This window comes from Rhea americana, unplaced genomic scaffold (genome assembly GCF_003343005.1).
Source record: "Rhea americana isolate MKP2758 unplaced genomic scaffold, rheAme1 scaffold_109, whole genome shotgun sequence".
NCBI classification, from domain to species: domain Eukaryota; kingdom Metazoa; phylum Chordata; class Aves; order Rheiformes; family Rheidae; genus Rhea; species Rhea americana.
This window is the reverse complement of record NW_028185139.1, coordinates 1,005,667-1,024,485: the sequence shown is the minus strand read 5'-3', so window position 1 is coordinate 1,024,485 and position 18,819 is coordinate 1,005,667. Positions and strand designations below refer to the sequence as shown.

The 18,819-nt window shown below is 44.1% G+C and overlaps 1 protein-coding gene across 1 annotated transcript in view; it reads right to left on the bottom strand.

Annotated features, from left to right (window-relative positions):
* LBR (lamin B receptor) overlaps positions 1–556 on the bottom strand; it is an 18,462-nt gene extending 17,906 nt beyond the window's left edge. Inside the window, exon 1 of the mRNA XM_085311685.1 lies at positions 397–556. The gene's annotated coding sequence lies outside the window, so the exon portion shown is untranslated. The remainder of the gene's footprint in view (positions 1–396) is intronic.
* Positions 557–18,819: the final 18,263 nt, after the last annotated feature.

The following is an 18,819-nucleotide window of genomic DNA, read 5'->3' as shown; positions in this document are numbered from 1 at the left end:
GCGCGGGCGAGGCCGCCTCTGCGCGCCTGCGGGGCGCCCCTCCGCCGCACCGGGCCCGGTGTCGCGGGCCCGGGCGGGGCGAGGGGGAGGTGTTGAGGAAGAGGAGGGGCTGTAGCGACCCGAACAAAGCGGCGGAGCGCAGCAGCGAGGACGGCGCCCCACAACCGACACCCCCCGACCCCCGCACGCGGCCCGGGCGGCGTCGGGGGAGCGGCTCGGCGGCCGCCCGCTCCGCGGTCCCCGGTGAGCGACGCCTCAGCAAGGCCGCGGCCCGCCGCCCGCGCGTGGGGGCGGAGAGAGGAGGCGGCGGCGATTGGCCGGAGCGCTTCCCCCCGGGAGAGCCGCGGAAGGGGTGTGTCCCGGCCCCCGGCTGCCCCGAGGCCGCYGTGCCCTTACCTGGCGCCCGCCCGCACCGGGCCGGGCAGGAGGCGCCTCACGCGGAGCAGCGGGACCGGGGCCCGAGCGCGGCGCTCTGCGGCAACGGGAACAACCGCCGCGAGCTACGGTTACGGGCGCGCAACGTTCCACCCTCGCCCCGCCCCTTCCCGCCGCGGCCCGGCGCCAACCGCGCCCATTGGCCGGCACGCGCCGTTTGAATCGCGTGTGGGCGCACGCCATTGGCTGCCGCGCCGTGGCGCGGTCCGGGCGCCCGGGCCCCCCGCGGCGGGCAGGGGAGGTGACGCCGCGGCGCCTGTGGTAAACAAACCAAAATGGCGCAGCGGCGCGCGCGGGCGCTGTTGGGCGCCCGGAAGCCCGCTCGGTTTRAGGTAACGCTTCCAGGCAGGATACGCGCCTTCCTGGCACGTTTAGCAATCAGGAAACCGAAGCAATCGGGTTGTGAAAAGGCCTGCAAGGCCCCAGTGAATACCTCTTAAAAAGCAAGGGCGATTATTTTGCTTTTGAACTCGTTCAACTGTTGGACTCTGAAACCGTTAAATCCTTCAGTCACAAAAATTTCGAAAGATTTTGCACGTCCTTCACTGGCCTTTCAATCCCTTCAAATTSCAATACCTGTTGTCAGGCTAGAAAGTGAACTGTCAAAGCTTCACAATTAAAGCCAAATACCRCTAAGACAAGACAAATGTTTCACAATACAGAACATAGGAAATACCACATCAATGCACCAAAAATCTCAAATTAGAGGGGAAAAAGAAACACCCTACAAAATAGGGCCTCTGGTAACCACAACCTGGCCCTTAATATTCTGAGATTTATTCTGTTATTTGCTCAGTAAAATTACTTTTTTTCCTTTAAAGCACAATAGCTAGAAACTTGAGCTTTTAATCTAAGTGAATGCAGGAAATGGGCCTTTTGTAAGTGAATTATTAATGAAAATGTACCTTATTATTTATCTTCCACTGTTCAAGCCCTGAGTGTTCTGATTTTCCCCAAGAAAATAAAATACYCCCTTTATTGTTACTGTTTTTAAACCAAACAGTTCAGGTTGTATTTTCTAATGTATTTGTAGCATTTTTCTTTACATAGGCCAACAAGAAGCTTCTAAGGGAGATTAAAAGTCACAGGAAAATTAGTCRTGTTAGCATAGTTTTAAATAAATGCAATCAGAATAAAGTTGTTTTTTTAGTTGCATTAAGGCAATAAGCTTTTATCTGAAACACATTTGATAACTCTATGTAAAAGGAGCTTCATTTCAAAGCCAGCAAARTTTCTTGCTTTATTACTTTTGCACAGTTTACAGTTACAGTGGATCTTAATTACAGCAACTAACGCTTGGAATGAGTCCACTTCGTTCTACTGGCAAAACAGACCTGCAATTAATATGCCTAAATATGAAGGTTTCTAGTTGTAATCTCACTTGGAGAATAAATATGCCAAACACTATTATATCACATCTGCCTGAAAACACTTAAGACAGCAGTATGCCCTTGAGAATGAGAGATTTCAAAATTCACCTGTCGGTTCTCCTTTTGAGCTCAGTAAGAGGTATAAATGGGGATCTGGAAGGGAGGCTGGTGCTGAAGTTCATGCTCCAGCTGGCTCCATCCCCAAAATACTCTTCTGTGGGATGTGAAAAAAGGAAACCAGGCTTGGGGAAGAAGCAATCCAAAAGGCCCTGAAACAAGGAGCGTCAACTACGAGACGGCTCAGAAGAATGGGCAGAAAACAATAGTGTTGACCAAAGAGAGGATTATTTGACTCGCCATCAGGAAGGCTCAGGAAAGATTGGTTTAAAAGTAGATTACAGTTCAAGTCTCCTGAGCAGACACAGTCCGCACTAAATCATGCCCAAGTTTAAGGTAAAGTATAAATTAATGGACTATATAGAGATTTAATAAAGTTACCTGTACTCGTACAATCTGAGTATCGTCRAACTAGAATTTGTGATTGTCTGCAGGACTGGGGTCTAAAATAGTTAGATTCAGAGCTATGAAGGGCTCTGCATACCATGTTTACTTACAGAAGTCGTCGCAGGAACTTTATTATACTAACTGGTTTTGGTAGGAGGGGTTGGTATTACAGAGGACCTCTCTCCAAGCAAGGAGCCCCTCTAAGACTGGAAGCACATCACCAGAAGTATTCATTGTTAATGGTCCCAAGAATTGGTGGCCATTCAACCCTGCCAAATAATAATTAACTGGTAATTGCTGCCTGCAATATTATGAACTATTAGCTCTACTGTGTATGCTAATGTTTAAGCTCATACACCTTCAAGCTCATAACTGTATGCTATATAACACCGTAAGTTGAGGCCTCACACTAGCCTCCTGAGCTAAATAAAGTCTGTGGAACTGAATTCAAGTAATATCCAACCTGTTGTCTTTTCTCTAATTAACGATCTGTAAGCACTTCTGAAACATAGAGTTTACAATAATTTTTGTTGTTGTTGTTACATATTAATGCTTACATATACCATGTCTATCTTGCATTTTTCACCTTCCTGTTCTTCATTTTACATAACAATGTTTGTGGTCAACAAGTGAAATAAATCCTATCTCAAAAGTGTTTTAATTCAAATGGAGTTTTTAAAAGGGACTCCTTTGGTTTAAAGAAAAAAGTTAAAAATTTCACTGATCAGGCAAAGTTCTTATATTCATTTTTTATATGATTTCTATCCATCTGACCATCTTTTTAATAAGATGCAGACTTTTTTTAAGTATAGATATCAAATACATTAGGTGCTCGACTTACATGTTCCACTGAAATTCATCTACAGAAAAAAAAAAAATCCAAGTAGCCAGAAGGAAGGTGAGAGGAGCTCCTGCTGCCCTCAAATTCTTTTTCCATTTTCTGATTTAAATTGCGTGGTGACATGCTGAGAGACATTGAAGATGAGTATAAATAGTATTCTCCTTATACCACAGGATTATGGTGAGTTCTGACATGGGATTTTAAATGTGCTCTAAAAGAAGAGGAAATGTATGAAGTATGAAATATATAATAAAGGTGTACACTAAAATTACTGCTTCACTAAATGCGTCTAACATACAAATCAGAGCAATGTGAAATCCTAGACCACTGTGGCACACAGTACACATCTACGTTGCACAGAATTAAAACCGCTTTGAATTCACCAAACTACTTATGCAACATTAAGGAAAAAGGATACAGAAGTTCCTGATATTAGCAAAATAAAACCATTACATAGTGCAGTAGTAAGAGCTGATCACAAGCTCCCCTGAATTTGTTTTGCTCTGAAATACTTGCAACATTTCTCCTGCTCAAAGTTGATCTCTTCAGTCACACTGAAGTGAAGCAGCTAAGTGAACTCCCATGTACCTGCACCACACCTATGTATCTCTATGCTATTAGTGATACTTCGGAGGGTGTGTTTTTTTTTTTTTTTTAAACTTTTTTAACTTTTAACTTTTTTAACTTATTTTTATAGATGCTGCAAGCAGAGGAAAAGAAAATATTGTATGAAACTACTAATCCAGGAGGACAGAGACATGATTATAAAGTTTTAGCAGAGGCTTCAGAAGTGGGTGGGGTAATTAGCTTCTATATCCTCTTGATTAGCTCTTTGCTTCTGTGGAAGAAAACACTCGTAAGACTGTCTTAGGCGAGAGTATCCTTTTGCATTATTGCACAAAAACTACACACACAGAGTATTATATATGATCAAAGCATCCTTGTCTGTTTAGTCAAAAGGCCTCTACTGTTTAAATTAAAAGATGAAATYTCCTAGTGATGAATACACTTCAAATTAGATCACAGCATAAAATGGGAGAAAAGAAAAAATAAATTCTACTCATTGTTACAAGCCTTTTCCTTTTCAAACTGCCATTGAAAAACTACGGACAATACACTTTTAAAGTCATTGAAGATTAAAGAAAGTGAATGTGCTCAGGCACTTTGGATATTCCTTAGACTAGTACATGTAATTTTATTCATATTTTTTCAGCGATAAAATGGTTCTTAAAAAGGAGCAGGAGATTTAGGATTAAACTCCAAATTTTATTGGATTAAATCATCGGGGGTTCATTTGCACAGACCTCAGTAAGGCTGGGATTTCACCCTTGATCATGGAAAAAGTCTCTCATTAGATATTGATTTATGATGATCAAATTTGGAACTTAAACACCCCCCGTATAAAGGAACGGTATACTATCAAACAGTACGGCTCTCGCGGCATGCAAGYTGAGCACTCTCATTCTGGGAATTTTTACAAAACGTTTATCTTTAGAAACACCTTTTAAAAAATGGCCAGGGCTATCAACAGTGCTGTGCTCAGCAGTAACAGAGGGGATACAGATGTATGCAGACTGACTTCACTTCTCTAAACAGGAGAAGCAGAAAAAACACATTCAGACTTTGATCTCCACAATGGTGCAACAAGCTTTCTTTTTGTATTGTATGAGCAGTTGTAAATAAGACTTATTATTGACTAAGGGAAGCTGGTGCAATTCTCTAAGTAATGGGTATTGCAATAAAGCTTTTGGCTACCTGGGATGCTTACACTCCCATTCTTGCAGTGTGACTGTCAAATTACTCCAGCAGTACACCCTTGGAATAGCCCATTTTTCAAAGGATTATGGAAAACACAGACTGCAGCATTTCCAAATATTGGTAAGACATGCCAAAGCTACTGGTATTAAAGGATTGCGTTTGAGCACAAAGAGTTTTTAATTCTAGAGTAAGAAAGAAAATTTAAAATACTTTAAAATATAATCAAGAATAGCTGCTCTTCTGTGCTACAAGCACAGAAGCATATTTATGGGAGGCTTTTAAAGCAGAAACCTGTAGTCTCCAGAAAGGGGATTACAGAGCAGACAGCAACCCCGTTCAGCTGACTGCAGCCATCTGGGATCTCACCGGGAGAGGAGGGACACCATGGATCTTCTCGATTCCTGCACAACAACCTGCCCTAGATAATGAGAGAAAATTGGCCTCAATCCCCATTTATAGCATGTTAACAATATTACTTCCCTAAATCACCACGGTGTCCAGGGGAAAAATATATATATTGAAAATGCAAAACAAACATAGTTCACAGGCTTTGAAATGACAAGGTGAACAAATGCATAAAAATGTAAGAAATCAAAAAAAAAAAAATCTTACTTTCTGGCCTTGTTTTTTGTGACTGGCAGCATGCACAGCTCCTTGCRGTAGCGAAGCTCACGCTCGGAGGCTGGAGAGGGCAGCGGCGCTGGTGCGGGGTTACCGCGCCTTCTGGCATCCCGGAGCTGCTCRTGCTCGGCCAGCGCAAGCTCCACAGCAGCACCCGAGCTTGTTTCAGGTAAGGGACATGCAATGGCACTGGATAAAGGAGGAGTATTGCACCCAAGACCAATTTTCAAAATTGTATTATATCACACTATAATATTTCTAATGGTGTTAAAAAAGGAAAACCACACGACTTCCAGGGGTGAATATTTGGGTTAATATTTGTAACAAGTACTGTTATCAATGAGACACGTAGAAAAGCTGATAAATTTATTGCCAGAGTACAAACACTGAAGGAACTGTTTTTACCCCTCTCATCATCTTACTCTAGAAAAAAAAAATTGCTGAAGCATTCACGCCCAAACCAGAGGCAGTAAATGAAGAAGTCTGTTTGATGCATCTCAGTAGAGATGAGCTCACGCACCTTGGCTTTAGAAGCTGGTTTTGCTGGAAATCGGCTCAATTACACTCAATTACTTCTCTGATTAAACCTGTCCAACCAGTCCTGTTATTTGTTTAAATACAGTGGTTTAAATCTTAATTAACTCTTGGAACTTCAACAGCTATACTTCTGTACTTCACAGTAAAATGTATACATCTCCTTAATTTTTTCCCACTGTGTGTTTTATGAAGATTTTTTAAATAAAAATGCTGTCAAGARAAACAAAACAGAAAATTCATTCAACTATGGCTACCAAACCTTACTGGAGACATTTGGACTCGCTTCACCTTGCTGTTCTAGTATCTGCCACTTAAATTTCTTAGTAGTGTTAGAAAAAAAGCATTTTCTAAAAAACAAGCTAACATATGYGTCACATTAGGTGTTTTAGTAGGTATGAGAGCAGAGCTTCAACGTAGCCTTGTGCGTGTGATCCTTTCTAGAAATCTTTTATTGCTCAACTTTTTAAGTTCTCGCTGGAAACAAATACCCACAAAAAGCTGGTTTTGTTAGCAGCGGTTCCAGTAACCCAACTGGGGCAGAATTTGCCTGTGTGAGCCTGAGCCTCTCTCACTTCCATGCCTCTTCCTTCCCTAAACTTTAAAGAATAAAGTGATGGTAGTAGCATAGATGTACGTAGCGYGGGCCATTTATAACACAACAACAAGTCAGGCTCTGAATTCTGGCCAAGCAATGAGCAACTGAGGCTTAGAAGTGCTCAACGTTAACAGAAAGGGTGTCAGTGAGCCGGCACGTGCAAGCACACAGGGAGCCGAGATGCCTGTGCACTTCGAGGGCTGCTTCCTCCTTCGCTCTGCCTCCGCTTCACTTCGTTTCATTTCATYGCCCTCCTTTGCAAGGCAGGATGAGCTGAGCCCAAAACCAGCCACGAGCCAAGGAAGAAGAGGCTACGCTCAGGCTTCTCGTCTAAATAAAGGCAAAAGGATAGCTAGGATGATCTGCAGCCTAAATTATAACCGTGCTGAGAAGCGAATTCACAACCAATTCTTGCATGAGGTAGACTGCCAATTTTCAGACACTTATGCTGAACTTTAAATGCAAAAAAAAGTTGTGTTCTCAACAAGTGATCCAAAGAAAAAAAAATTATTGGTTACCCCCAAATCCCACGCAATGTTCGTTTGCTCAGTGCTACTTAACCACGCACACACGGAAGCGCTCTGCTCGGTTTGCCAAGGTCGGGCTGCCGCGGCCGCCGGCGGCTCACAAACGTCGCAGAGGGGACCGAGCGCCCAGCGGCTCCAGCAGGGTTTTCAGGACGTGCTGATTTACGAGGCGCCAGCGTTAACGAACGTGAAAACCAGACCCAGGCGCGTGGCAGCACCGAAGCCCGCGAAAGCCCGGAGCCCCTTTCGGGAGGAAGTCTCAGGGCAAATGCTACCGGGCAACTGCGTCTGCAAAACGCAAGGCAACCTGGGGAGCGCCCAGTTCATTCTTACCTCTCTGCTCCTTTYCAGCCAAATATATGTACCTAAAAAAAAAGGTTTTCTGGAGCATGTTTCCCCAGATTACAACTCCTGCATTTGGTGAAGCGGTGGTATCATGGGTCCATCAGCAGTGAATTTAATTCCTTGGGCTCTCTTGGTTCAGATACTGCAGAGCTGCAGCAYGGGCTGCCCCCCACCTCAGCACCGAGCCACGGTGCCAGCTCTACCCTGTGAATCGAAGAAAAAGTAAAACCCAGCAGCAGCTGCAGAATAGCCACCAAAGGACACCCCTCACCCTCCCAAAGGGAAAAAAAAAAGATAAAAGAAAAAGAGACTGCTTTTGGACATGGGGGAAGATGAGCTCCCAGGCAAGGCTAGACAGAAATCGACCCGAGACCATYACTAGATCTTCAAGGGGGGCTTGGCAGCGGGGGTTTTGAAGCGTTTTCATGTCAGAGAGATTTTTTTCCTGTGCAAGCAAGAAGGGAGGAGGCTAAAACAACACGGCCGAGAACCCTGCCACGGAAATATACCCTTAAAATAGTCAGAGTGGCTCACGTAGGCTCAGGCTAGGGTGGCGGTGTGGACTCCTTCCTGTTCGTGGTATCCTAAAGCACCCTGCAGCGTCAAGGGCAGTGATCGAGCTGCCCGCGGGTGCCACCTTCCCTCTGCCTTCCAGCGGCTCCTGGCTGTCAGTCACTGCCCTCACTAAAAACAAAAAAACAAAACAAAAAAACAAAAAAAACCCATGTATTTCACAAAAGCACAAAGTCTGGGGAAGCTTCTCCTCTTACTTCAAAAGAAAACCACAGGGGAAGGTCTTCTGCTCAATGCTTTCTTACTTACGTATTTATATTTAAATAAAGACACTRTATAGGACACCTGAACTGTAAACCTAGGCAATCACATAGCCCATCTAGTTTGTGTTTGAAACTGCGTTTTGCTTTCAAGTTCAAGACGAGCATTTTCTCTTCCTGTATGCAGCTGCCAACAGCRGCTTGACTCTTCAAGTGCTGAAGTTTCCTTTGCTGGAAGAGGAGAATTTCCTCTTTTCAGAGTACCAAGAACCTCCAGGTCTCTCCCCTAGCTGCGCTACGCAACTTTTAAGTTTAGATTAATACATACTTCTCCTATTCCTTTTGTTATAAGCATTAGCACGGCAGAGCTAATACACGCGCTTCGCTCCTGCTCTTCCGTTTCAGACTTCGACACTGCTTCCCATGGGCACCGAGCAGAGCGGGAGTCACAGCTCCCAAAGGTCCGGAGAGCAGCTGGGTCATAACTTGTGCACAACTCTTACTTAATGCTGCAGTTAGCAGACAATGCTGTGCAAATCAAAAATGTCCGGATTTTTTTTTTTTTTAATAAACACTTGAGAAATTTTATAAAATAAAAATTTTCCTTGGCAAAGGCACCCATCAGTCAGTGCTCAGGAATTCTGGGAGGTATTTTTTACTTGAAATCTATAGGCTGTAGTTAAAAAAAAAAAAATCTAGTTTATAGCTTCAGCACATTCAGCATTTAAAAGCTTTGCCTGTAAGCGAGCATTTCTAGAAGCAAAGACTCTGTGCCCTATTGTTTTGCTTCCAGAACAGGAAAGCTATTGTAATGCAGGCGTCCTCACCAGCTCCCCTAGCTAGCGCAGCTCCTAAGTACCAGCTTCAGGGATCCTGCTGGCTACAATAATTTTTTCCTAAGCTATTACAAAGTATCTGAGTCCAGAATGAACCAAAGGGCAAGTGCCCCCCCCTCAAAAAAAGCACTTATTTTTAACAGTTTTCATTACTTCTGCTTCACACATTTCTTTCCCCCCCTCCTGTCACGTTGCAGAGTAGCCAAACTTGCTGAGGGCCTGCTGAAGCGAAAGAGGAGCAGAGCTGAGTTTTGGGTCCTTGCTCCTCCTCCAGGCTGGTGGAGCTCTACACCAGCCGGGGCGGGGGGGGACCAACAAAACCCCCAACGAGTCCCCCTTGCCCTCCCCCCACATCCAGGGACAACTGCAAGAGCTGCATCCCACCCGCAGCGTGCAAGTGCCGCACCGCACCACTCGGCAAGAAAAATCACGACCCTGTAGCATTCATTACATTAGTGACACCACAACGGGTCCAAAAACTCATTTCTAAGGAAGTATCTGATGGCTTCAATCTGCGACCATTCACACGGAGCTTATTACACGCTATATGGGGTCATACCTGCAAGAGGGGGAAGGAAGAAAGTCTGGAAACCCCAAGAGTTAGAAATGGAAGAGATTTAAATGCAATCTGTTGCCTCTCAATAAAAATATTAATTTTAAGGATGATCTCAAAGGAGCCACCAACACCAACACTGTGGTGAGCTGCCCTCGTCTCTTCACCCTGTGTTCCCAGGGATTGCCTTGCTGCACTGTTCTAGAGACAAGGGGGGAAAAAAGCTGGACAAGGTGGAGAAGAGAAACTCTGCAAAGAAATACGCAGCTTTTGCACAAAACACAACTGGTTCATTCACAGCTGTGATACAACTTAGACTGATTAATTAGACTGTCAGGGTATTTGCTCTCTGATCTGTATGATACAGAACAAAGCGGTAATTTTAAGTATTAGGGGAAGAATTAACAAAGATGTGGGACATCGAGAGTCTTTTCAGGAGAACTACGGCAGGAGCTTTACTTCCTCTGAAGGAAGCCAGTGCCCTGTTATAACGATAAGAAATACAGGAGCATTAACCATGTTAGACTAGCAAGGCTCTGCCTCCACCGTGGGCTGCTCTACGCCTAACATGTAAGCATTACTAAAATTTCACGTTCCTTTGGAGTACACATTGCAACTGCTGTGGTTTATCTGTGATTACTGCTGAGCTAGGTATCAACAGCTCCCTCACCTCTCTGCTTCATGGGCTTACACTAAAGGCCCTGCCTTGGTGGTTGGCTTCCTATGGATAGGCTATATATATATATATTCCACTGCCACAGGCTAAACTCTTGCTTTAGGAGTAAGTAGTCTACAGGGTGCTTCTTTGAAAGAAAAAGAAATACATACATAGAAATACATACACCTACACACATAGAATCACAGAATGGTTGAGGTTGGCAGGGACCTCTGGAGATCGTCTAGTCCAACCTCCCTGCTCAAGCAGAGTCACCTGGACCTAGACACACACAGAGAAATTATCCCTCTTTCTTCTTTTCCCTCTGTTGCAGCCCCTCTAGCCGTTCTTTTGCCTCTTTCTCCACCGAAGCCCTCTGAAAGGTTGCATCCGGCAAAGCACGGTCGCACGCGGKGCCGGCTCATTCACATGAGTGCGCCCCAACGCGCCTGGCCAAAAGGATGCTGGATGAGCAAGCAACGATTACATCAGCTAGATGGTTTCCAGCTGGACGTGTCTATTCCCCTTCGAGCAAGAACAGCAGGTGAGAAGTCAGAGCAGAGAGGTAAAACTGAGGACACCGTGTAATGCACGGTCAGCCCATTCAATCAGCTTTGCTAGACCAAGTGTTGCTGTTTGCAAGTCCAAATCGATTCCTCTGAACCTAGGATGTCCAGAGCCAAGGAAAAAAAAAATCCCCCAAGCAGACAGACAGACAACCCCCCCTCTCATATTCTGGGTTCACGTGGAGAAGCGTGTAAGACCCACTCACGCGGTACCCGGCTCCCCAGGGAGCCCCGCGGACCCTCGTGCCCGGACGCAGGGCCGCGCAGCGGCTTCTCCACGCCCCGTCTGCGACGGCCACCTCCCGCCACACAGCCCAGCTCACGGACAGGCCGGAGCGAGTTCAGCTCACACCTCAACTGCGGGAGACATTTTTTTATTATTATTATTTTTTTTAAATTATCTGAAGTTCAAAAAGCATTCAAAGGGGGATTTTTCCTTAAGACTATTTTGGGGTTTTTTCAAGCAAAAGGTTTCGTGAGGTACTGAAACCATATAAATTCTGCAGCCTTGAAACTTATACTTTTATTTATAGAAGATTTTTTAAAAAATACCGTTAGTCTCTGCAAAATGAAAAGTTTGAAGAGTCACGGGACGTAACACGTGAACGAAACGGTCGCGTCCCTCCGGCGCGGCGGCGCGAGAAGCGTCCTGCGCACCTCGCCGTCGGCGCYTTCCTGCCTAACGCCCAGGGCCCCAAACCGCCGTGCCGGCTTCTCGACCGAGCCTCATTTGCTGTGTTAAGGCTTCGAGGGGAACGGGTTTTACAGACAACCCGGTTTCCATTTCTAGAGCCAAATCGCACCCGACYGCGTCTCTGCGGCGCGGCAGCAACAGGGCTGAAAAGCCACGTGCAACCAGGGCAGAGCCGAATCACGCTTCAAAACTGCCGTATACCAGGGACCAAGCAGCCACCTGCTAGAAACGTGGTGGGACAGAGCTGAACCGGACCTGCCCAGGCTACCATGCAACTTAAAAAAAAAAAAAATAAATAAATAAAAAAATCATGTTTTCTAAACTGATTTCACCCCAGGTTCAAGCTCAGTAGCCCGGATAAAACCCAGCTCTCGCGCTATCCGCGTGCCTGGGAGCAGCAGGTCAAGGGCAGGAGGCTTCTGAGATGCGACACACGCGCGCATCCAACCCGYCTCCGTGCGGGAGCTGCCCCCCAGGACCGCCAGGGAAATTCCTGCCCGGGCTGCCCGGCCCCTCCCGCACCGGCGCCGGGACGCAGCTTGCCTACGACTGAAACAGGCGGGATGGTAAATAYGGGAATACTCCTCCTCAGCTGCACTCGGCTCTCGCCGGGCAACAGGACAAACCGGCAGCAAGGCCGGGTGGAAAGGGGCCTGTGGGTTTGTCTGGATTTTATTTACTTAACTTTCTCCCCTACAGCAAATGAGAGCCTTTAGCAGTGCCCACACCACTGTACTTGTCAAATATACACACGTATTTTCTATAATTATCTGAAACATTGAACCCAGAGACTATCCATACAGGTCYGATACTCTAAAGTTACCTTTTTTCCAACATGAAAATGGTATCTTGCTTGCTGTGCAATTGCTTAATAGCATGCGACATATCTGATGCCATTTTAGACAAAATAGGCAGGTGAAGCCTGCCAGACGATCTGAGGCTGCAGAAGAGTTCAATACTGCACAGCACCACTTTGAACTATCAGAGGGAGCTGCTAGGACTTCAAAGTTCCTGATGCAACTGCTTCTTGTTTACATTGCATACRCAAAGAGGCATCAACTAAACATTTTTTCACATTACCTTCAGTAGAGTGAGTGAATCTCTTCCTTCTGTGTTTAAACAAGTTGTGCTCTTTCTTGTTGAGCGTGAAATTTGGAAGACCTTATATATTTTTTTTTGGTGGTGAGAATCTAGGGGGGAGGAGAAGGAGAGGTTGTTTTGGTATAAATCACTGAATGTCGATTTTAAAAAGTAACTTCTTTTAGTGTTTAAGGTAAGTCCCAAGCAGAAAGACCCAAGATCAGCTTAACTAAACTGAAAATTCACTTTCACATGAAATAGAATTCCCAAAACTTGCATGATATTTGACTGTTTTTTACAGCTGAATTAACTGAAGAATAATTTGTATTACATCTGTGCTGTCTTCTACACATGCACACACGTTACACAGGTGAGCCCCATAGAAATGCACACAAATGCAGCAGTAATGCACTTGCACCCTTTCCGTATTTTTCAGGATCATTCATTCCCTCTCTCTCTGTCTCTGTTTCCTGAGTCACTCCCCTTTGCTTGCACATCTCTCCTTTTTAAGGACCTAGCACTTGCTTTCATCGCGTCTGTCTTAAAGCTGCTGAAAAAAACCTGAGGAGGTCTCTAGCCGAACCTCCTGCTAAAAGTGGCTCAGCGATGAGGTCCAAGCCAGCTCATTRAGAGCTTTAGTTTCCCAGCTATAGGTCTATTTCCTTGCATGGCATTCTAAATAGCTCAATAAAACATCTCTTTAATGCCTGTACTTGTACCCAGATACTTGATCTATCATCCCTGAAAACACTGCAGTTGTAAACCTTGCCAGCAGATGCCACCACAGTAAAGATATTATAAAATACTTAAAAAAAAAAAAAAAAAAAAAAAAAAAAAGTGATGCTGAGGACCTTTTGTTCGTTGATAGTTTAGTGACAGACTTAGTAGCTATGCAGAAGCCTCACAAAAATCACTTAAATCAACAACTGGTCATTGGAACAAAATCCCAAAATCCTTTAATATCACCATCCYTCTCAGGGTCTTGAATTCTCTTAGGCTAAGCATGGAAACAAAAATACAGTATTACAAAGCATGAAGGTTTCCCTTGTTCTATGCACAAAGGCTCCCCTTAGTTATTTTCTCAGTTACGGCCCTGTTTGGTTCTCAACCTCCAAACATCCTTACTTTTCAGAGAGGAGCAAACAGCAGTACTGTGGCTAGTAAACCACCCAGCCAACACCATGCCTTTCCTTGAAGGGCCTGCAGAGAAATGGCAGAATACACATTAACAGACCAATTTCTTGGCCAACAGCAGCTAGAGACAGTTACTTGGTGATACGAAAAGCCCAAATGTGGAGATGCTCCCAACTGCTGCCAATTTATGTGCCTGAGCAGCCTGATAAGGCTCCAAACACTGTGCTGGGGCTTGACAGCTGGGCCTGCCACTTATCCAAGGAGGGGCTTCCCAAAGCAGCAAGAAACACCACCACACCCCAACCTCCCGCCGCTGCCTGCAAGTTTTTATTATTTTTTAAAATGAAATTTATTGTTACAAAGCACCCCTAACAGAAGAGAGGGTCCTTTGTAACAACAGGGAGAGAAGGAAGCCGCAGATCACGTGCTATGAAAGAAGTAGTCAAATGACATGGACCTGGATCTTCACATCACAGAGCAATAGTTGCTCTACCTYACACTCTGAAGACAACTGCGGTGAACGCAGGAAAACCAGACAACACATCCACAAGGGCTTTACTTAGTAGAAGGAATAGGAAGAAGAATGCGCACATTTAAATGAGAGCTGTGGTGTCCACACCATTCTTGAACACCATCTGAACTGAAGCGAGCCAGCTGGCTTCCGAGCAATGGAGGGGAGACAGGAGAAAAGCATTCCCCTCGCTGAAGGGTGAGCTGCAAAGTCTCACCTCAGCTCCTGGGTGTCTCAGAGCCCAACTCCTGTGCTCACTGTGCTCTCAGGGAAGGAGGAGCACGCACAGAAGTCTATGCATTGCTTAACCCCACTCTTTCGTTGTAACCTTGCCAATCTTGAGTCACGTTCTAGAAGTCTAAGCTAGTATTCAACCTTTCACTCATGCTGTGGCCAGAGGACTGACCCACAGAAGAGGAAGAAAGGAARAACTCCTCAAGCAACTATAGCCAATGGCTCCGCGGTATCAAGCCGCTGTTGGAAAGAGATGAAGCCTTCATCCTCTGGAGACGCCTGTTCTTTCCACTGACTGTAGTCAAGGCTGACAAGTTCAGACCTGAATGTGCAACTTGTGTGTCTGAAGTTAAACAGTGTACACAATCACTGCCTAAATTGTAAGGTTCCTTTAGGGCTTGGAAATTAGCGCACCTGACCTCCTCCTGCTTCCAGTCACACCTGGGAGAAAGAGGAACTCTCCGTGCCGCTTCCCTTTCTGCTGGCAGGGCAGGCGTTCAGGCAGGAGAGAGGCTCTCTGCAACACTTCCCCCCACCCCACAGGGCTGTTTAAGCAATTGGTGTCTAGTAACGCCAATGCTCCGCGGCACAAACGGCATCCGCACCGAGTTGCCTCGGCTCCAGTAAGGAGCAAGACTGGCTTCGCTGAGTCCCAGTGCCTCTCCGCCTTACCAGCCCCAAACGCCGCGAGATAAGCGGTATCTTGATTCTAAGCACACTGAGAGGATCAGCAATTCTGTGCAATGCAGTTTTCTGCGAGCTTGACTGTATGTTTACAGCACATAGATGTACAGCACATAGATGTATTGCCTTAGGTCAGGAAGTAGCACAACTCAAACCACATACCCACGACTTCCTTCTCTCTTTTTGTCTTGCAGTTTTTAACAGYAGTTTCTTGGGTTGGCTCTCAGAAGTACAACAGCTTCAATATCAAGATTTTTTTTAGAAGGCAGAATACTTTTTTTTTTTTTTAATGCTGATTGTCTCATTTCTTTGGTCTTCTTATGCCACAGGATTCCATTACAGCAACTTGAGTCTCTTGTATCTCATCCCTCCTTTCTCCCTCATCCACTTATACCACACAGCACCTATGGTTGATGAGGAAGCACCAGATAAAACTTCCCAATTATTGCCTACACTGACACCAAACGTTCTTCAGAAGCATATTTTTGCATTTTACAAAATGCTATCCGAACACAAAACAAGGGAGAGATGAAATAAAGAGCCATTCACTCACTGGAAGAAAAAAAGAAAAGAYAATAAATACAGAATATCCTTAATAAAAATCATGTAAAGAATGATGCAATTAATCAAAAATATCAGTAATTCACAGCAGCTGCATATTTGACAAAAGAGTACAAAAGCAACAGATGCACAGCCCCTTCTCCCTTCCTCCTTAATGACTGTTGCTATTTGATGGTATTCTACTGTTATCCCTTGAAATTTTAACTGTTCCTTTTGTAGAAGAATCTAATATTTGAATATGTTCAATACAAATTTAGGGCCACAGGCAGAGCTGATTAAATCCACAGACACAGTAGGTCTTTCAGCCTGAAAACATGAATTCCACTCACATAYCTATTGCCTGCATTTTATCTGCTCTTGCAAAAAGCAGAGGTTATTGTAACTGTTGGAGCTACATTTGTTAAGGACTAAGATTTATGGATGAAAAGCTCATCAGCAATTAAATAGCTTTACTAGATTAAATCAGCATCTGCTATTTTATTAATCAGAAGAATGACCACAAGTTTCTTATGCCATTACTTACATACTTTGCTAGACATATTTAGCATTTGTATAAAAAGCTCTTTTTTGAAAAGTCTGATCTTGCAGTCCTCAGAGGCAGAGCTTCAGCTTTGAATGAGAGCTAAAGGATTAAGTCCTCTAACCAAAGAATCTCTCTATTGCTGCAGGCTACTTTAGTGTTCTTGCATAGGATTTGTACAAAGTCCCCTGGATGCTTTYATTCAACCATAAATGTAACAAATGTGGCATGGATGAGACCTTCAGGCAGCTTCCAGCCCAATTTCAGCAGTGAGACAAGATCAGGAAAGTCTCAGTCAGTATCACTGAAATCTTACTTTAAAAATCCTTTGGTGAAAAAGGATGTTTCTAACCTGTTTCAGGCTTTCATCCTGTTGATGTTTTAAAACTTTTCTGAATAACCTTCACAGATCTTCATTTTCACTAACGAAATGATTTTTTTGCTTAGTGAAAAGCAACCATGGAGAACACTGATTCTAGAACCTTAATAAACTTTTTTTTTTCATATTGGAAGACCAATATGCCTTCTCAGCCTTCTCTTTTTCTAGAGTATCTGGTACTTTTGATTTTTTCATGTGGGTCATTTTAGTTCTTGCATCTGATTTTATCTGTCTTAACCCTCAGTTAAATTCACTTAGTCTACTCCTCCTCCCAACTCTAGCCAGGCCCATCAGTTCCAAGTAGGATGGAGTGATTACCACATGTGCCACCTGTACAATATGCTTTTAAATATATCTCAATTTTTCTTTGTGTGTGTGTGGGGGGATTCTTCAGCAAATATTACATCATATATTTACATCGGTTGAGACACCAACTTATTCTGCCTATTATCCCACAGTATCCTGTTCCCCCAAATAGCGCTGTCCAGTCAAACCCCACACATTTGTGTTGTGGTTATTTTGCACTCAAATAAGTATTCTGCAGTTCACCTATACTGAATGTCATACACAGATTTCAGGTCATCTCTYCAATTTAGTCAGACTTATTCCGAACTCTGCCGTTTATTTAGTAAGAGACGTGAGCTCAGGACACATATTCATCAGGATTCACTGACAGTATGCTTTCTTCCCTCCTCTGCATTTGGACAGGGAATAAAAAGTACTCCTTGCATTTCCTTTCGGGGCTGTGGGGGAATCCTACACCCCCAGCCCAAACCAGTTTGAGCCATTACTATAATGGTAATGACCTCTAGACTACCCTCTCTTAACCCCCTTATGAAGTCTTGTGGGATACTCTCAGAGCATCATTAAATTTAAGATACAATCTTAACGTCTTCCTCCTAACCAACTAGGTAGGTGACCCTGTCAAGGAAATATTTTGATAGGATTTGTTCTCTTCAAATCCATACCAGCTGTTTTTAACCAAATTACCATTTGAATACTTACAGGTGTATATTTTAATTTTCCATACTTTTTAAAGATCAAATTTAGACTGAAGTGCTGGTACTCCTTTGGTCCTCCTCTTCTGATCCTCTTCTCATTGGTAACAGACTATTACCAAAACCATCTAGCACAGCTCTAAATAATCATTTATATTCAAATGTCAAAGCCTATATTTCTGAAGCATATCAAATGCATATCATAAGGAAGCTATAAAGCTATAGTCATGTTAATCTTTTCTTGAAAGAATACTGATATGCCTTAGAAAAGCCTCTTTTTTCCATGCAGTTTTCCTTCTGCTTAAAGCACAGATGTCATCCTGCAAAAGAGATTTTAAGAGATAGCACTGTAAAGCTCCATGTCCTTTCCAGCAATCTTCATAAGGCTTATTCATTTTACAACTGCAGAGATGGCTCTTCTAATTCTCAGTCCTAAAACTTCATCCTCAGTCTGGGAGTCAGATGCTTATCTTCTGGAAAAAGCAACAGAACAGCAACAAYCCAACACCACTATCAGCAGCAATAAGCCATTATTAACAATAACAGTTCCTCAGGTGGTAATATCCTGGTTAACGATTTTTGTGGCAATGACACGCCAGAATGTACCTCAACAGCACTGTTGGCTCTGCGGGCTAACAGGCACTAAAAAAATCTTCCTCAAAGCCAATAGAGGCATTTGAACTGAAGAGTAATATTTTACCTTTGCTTACATTCAGGAAAAGAAATTAAAAGACATGAATGTAGAGGCAAGCTGCAAAAGTCAGAAACTACTGGTAATAAATCAGTCATTTTAAGCAGAAGCATTAAATAGGCTTTAAAACATCCAGATCTGATTCCAGAGTTTCTTTTGTAACTAAAGAAAGATGCTTAGGAACAAAATGTGCCATTTGGCAGAGAGGAGCACCAACTCCTGTCCTGACACTTACAGGTCAACACAGAGGACAATCTCCCCTTGTTTCCCCTGACTCAGCCGCAGGAAGGTACCACCTTCAGCTCACGCAAACATTTCCATCACTGCTTCACAGTTAGTGTTTTGCTAAATTGCTTTTGCCGTTGACCACTTTCTCCCTTATCTCTTTCTTGGTCCAGATTTGTTATACATTTGTCT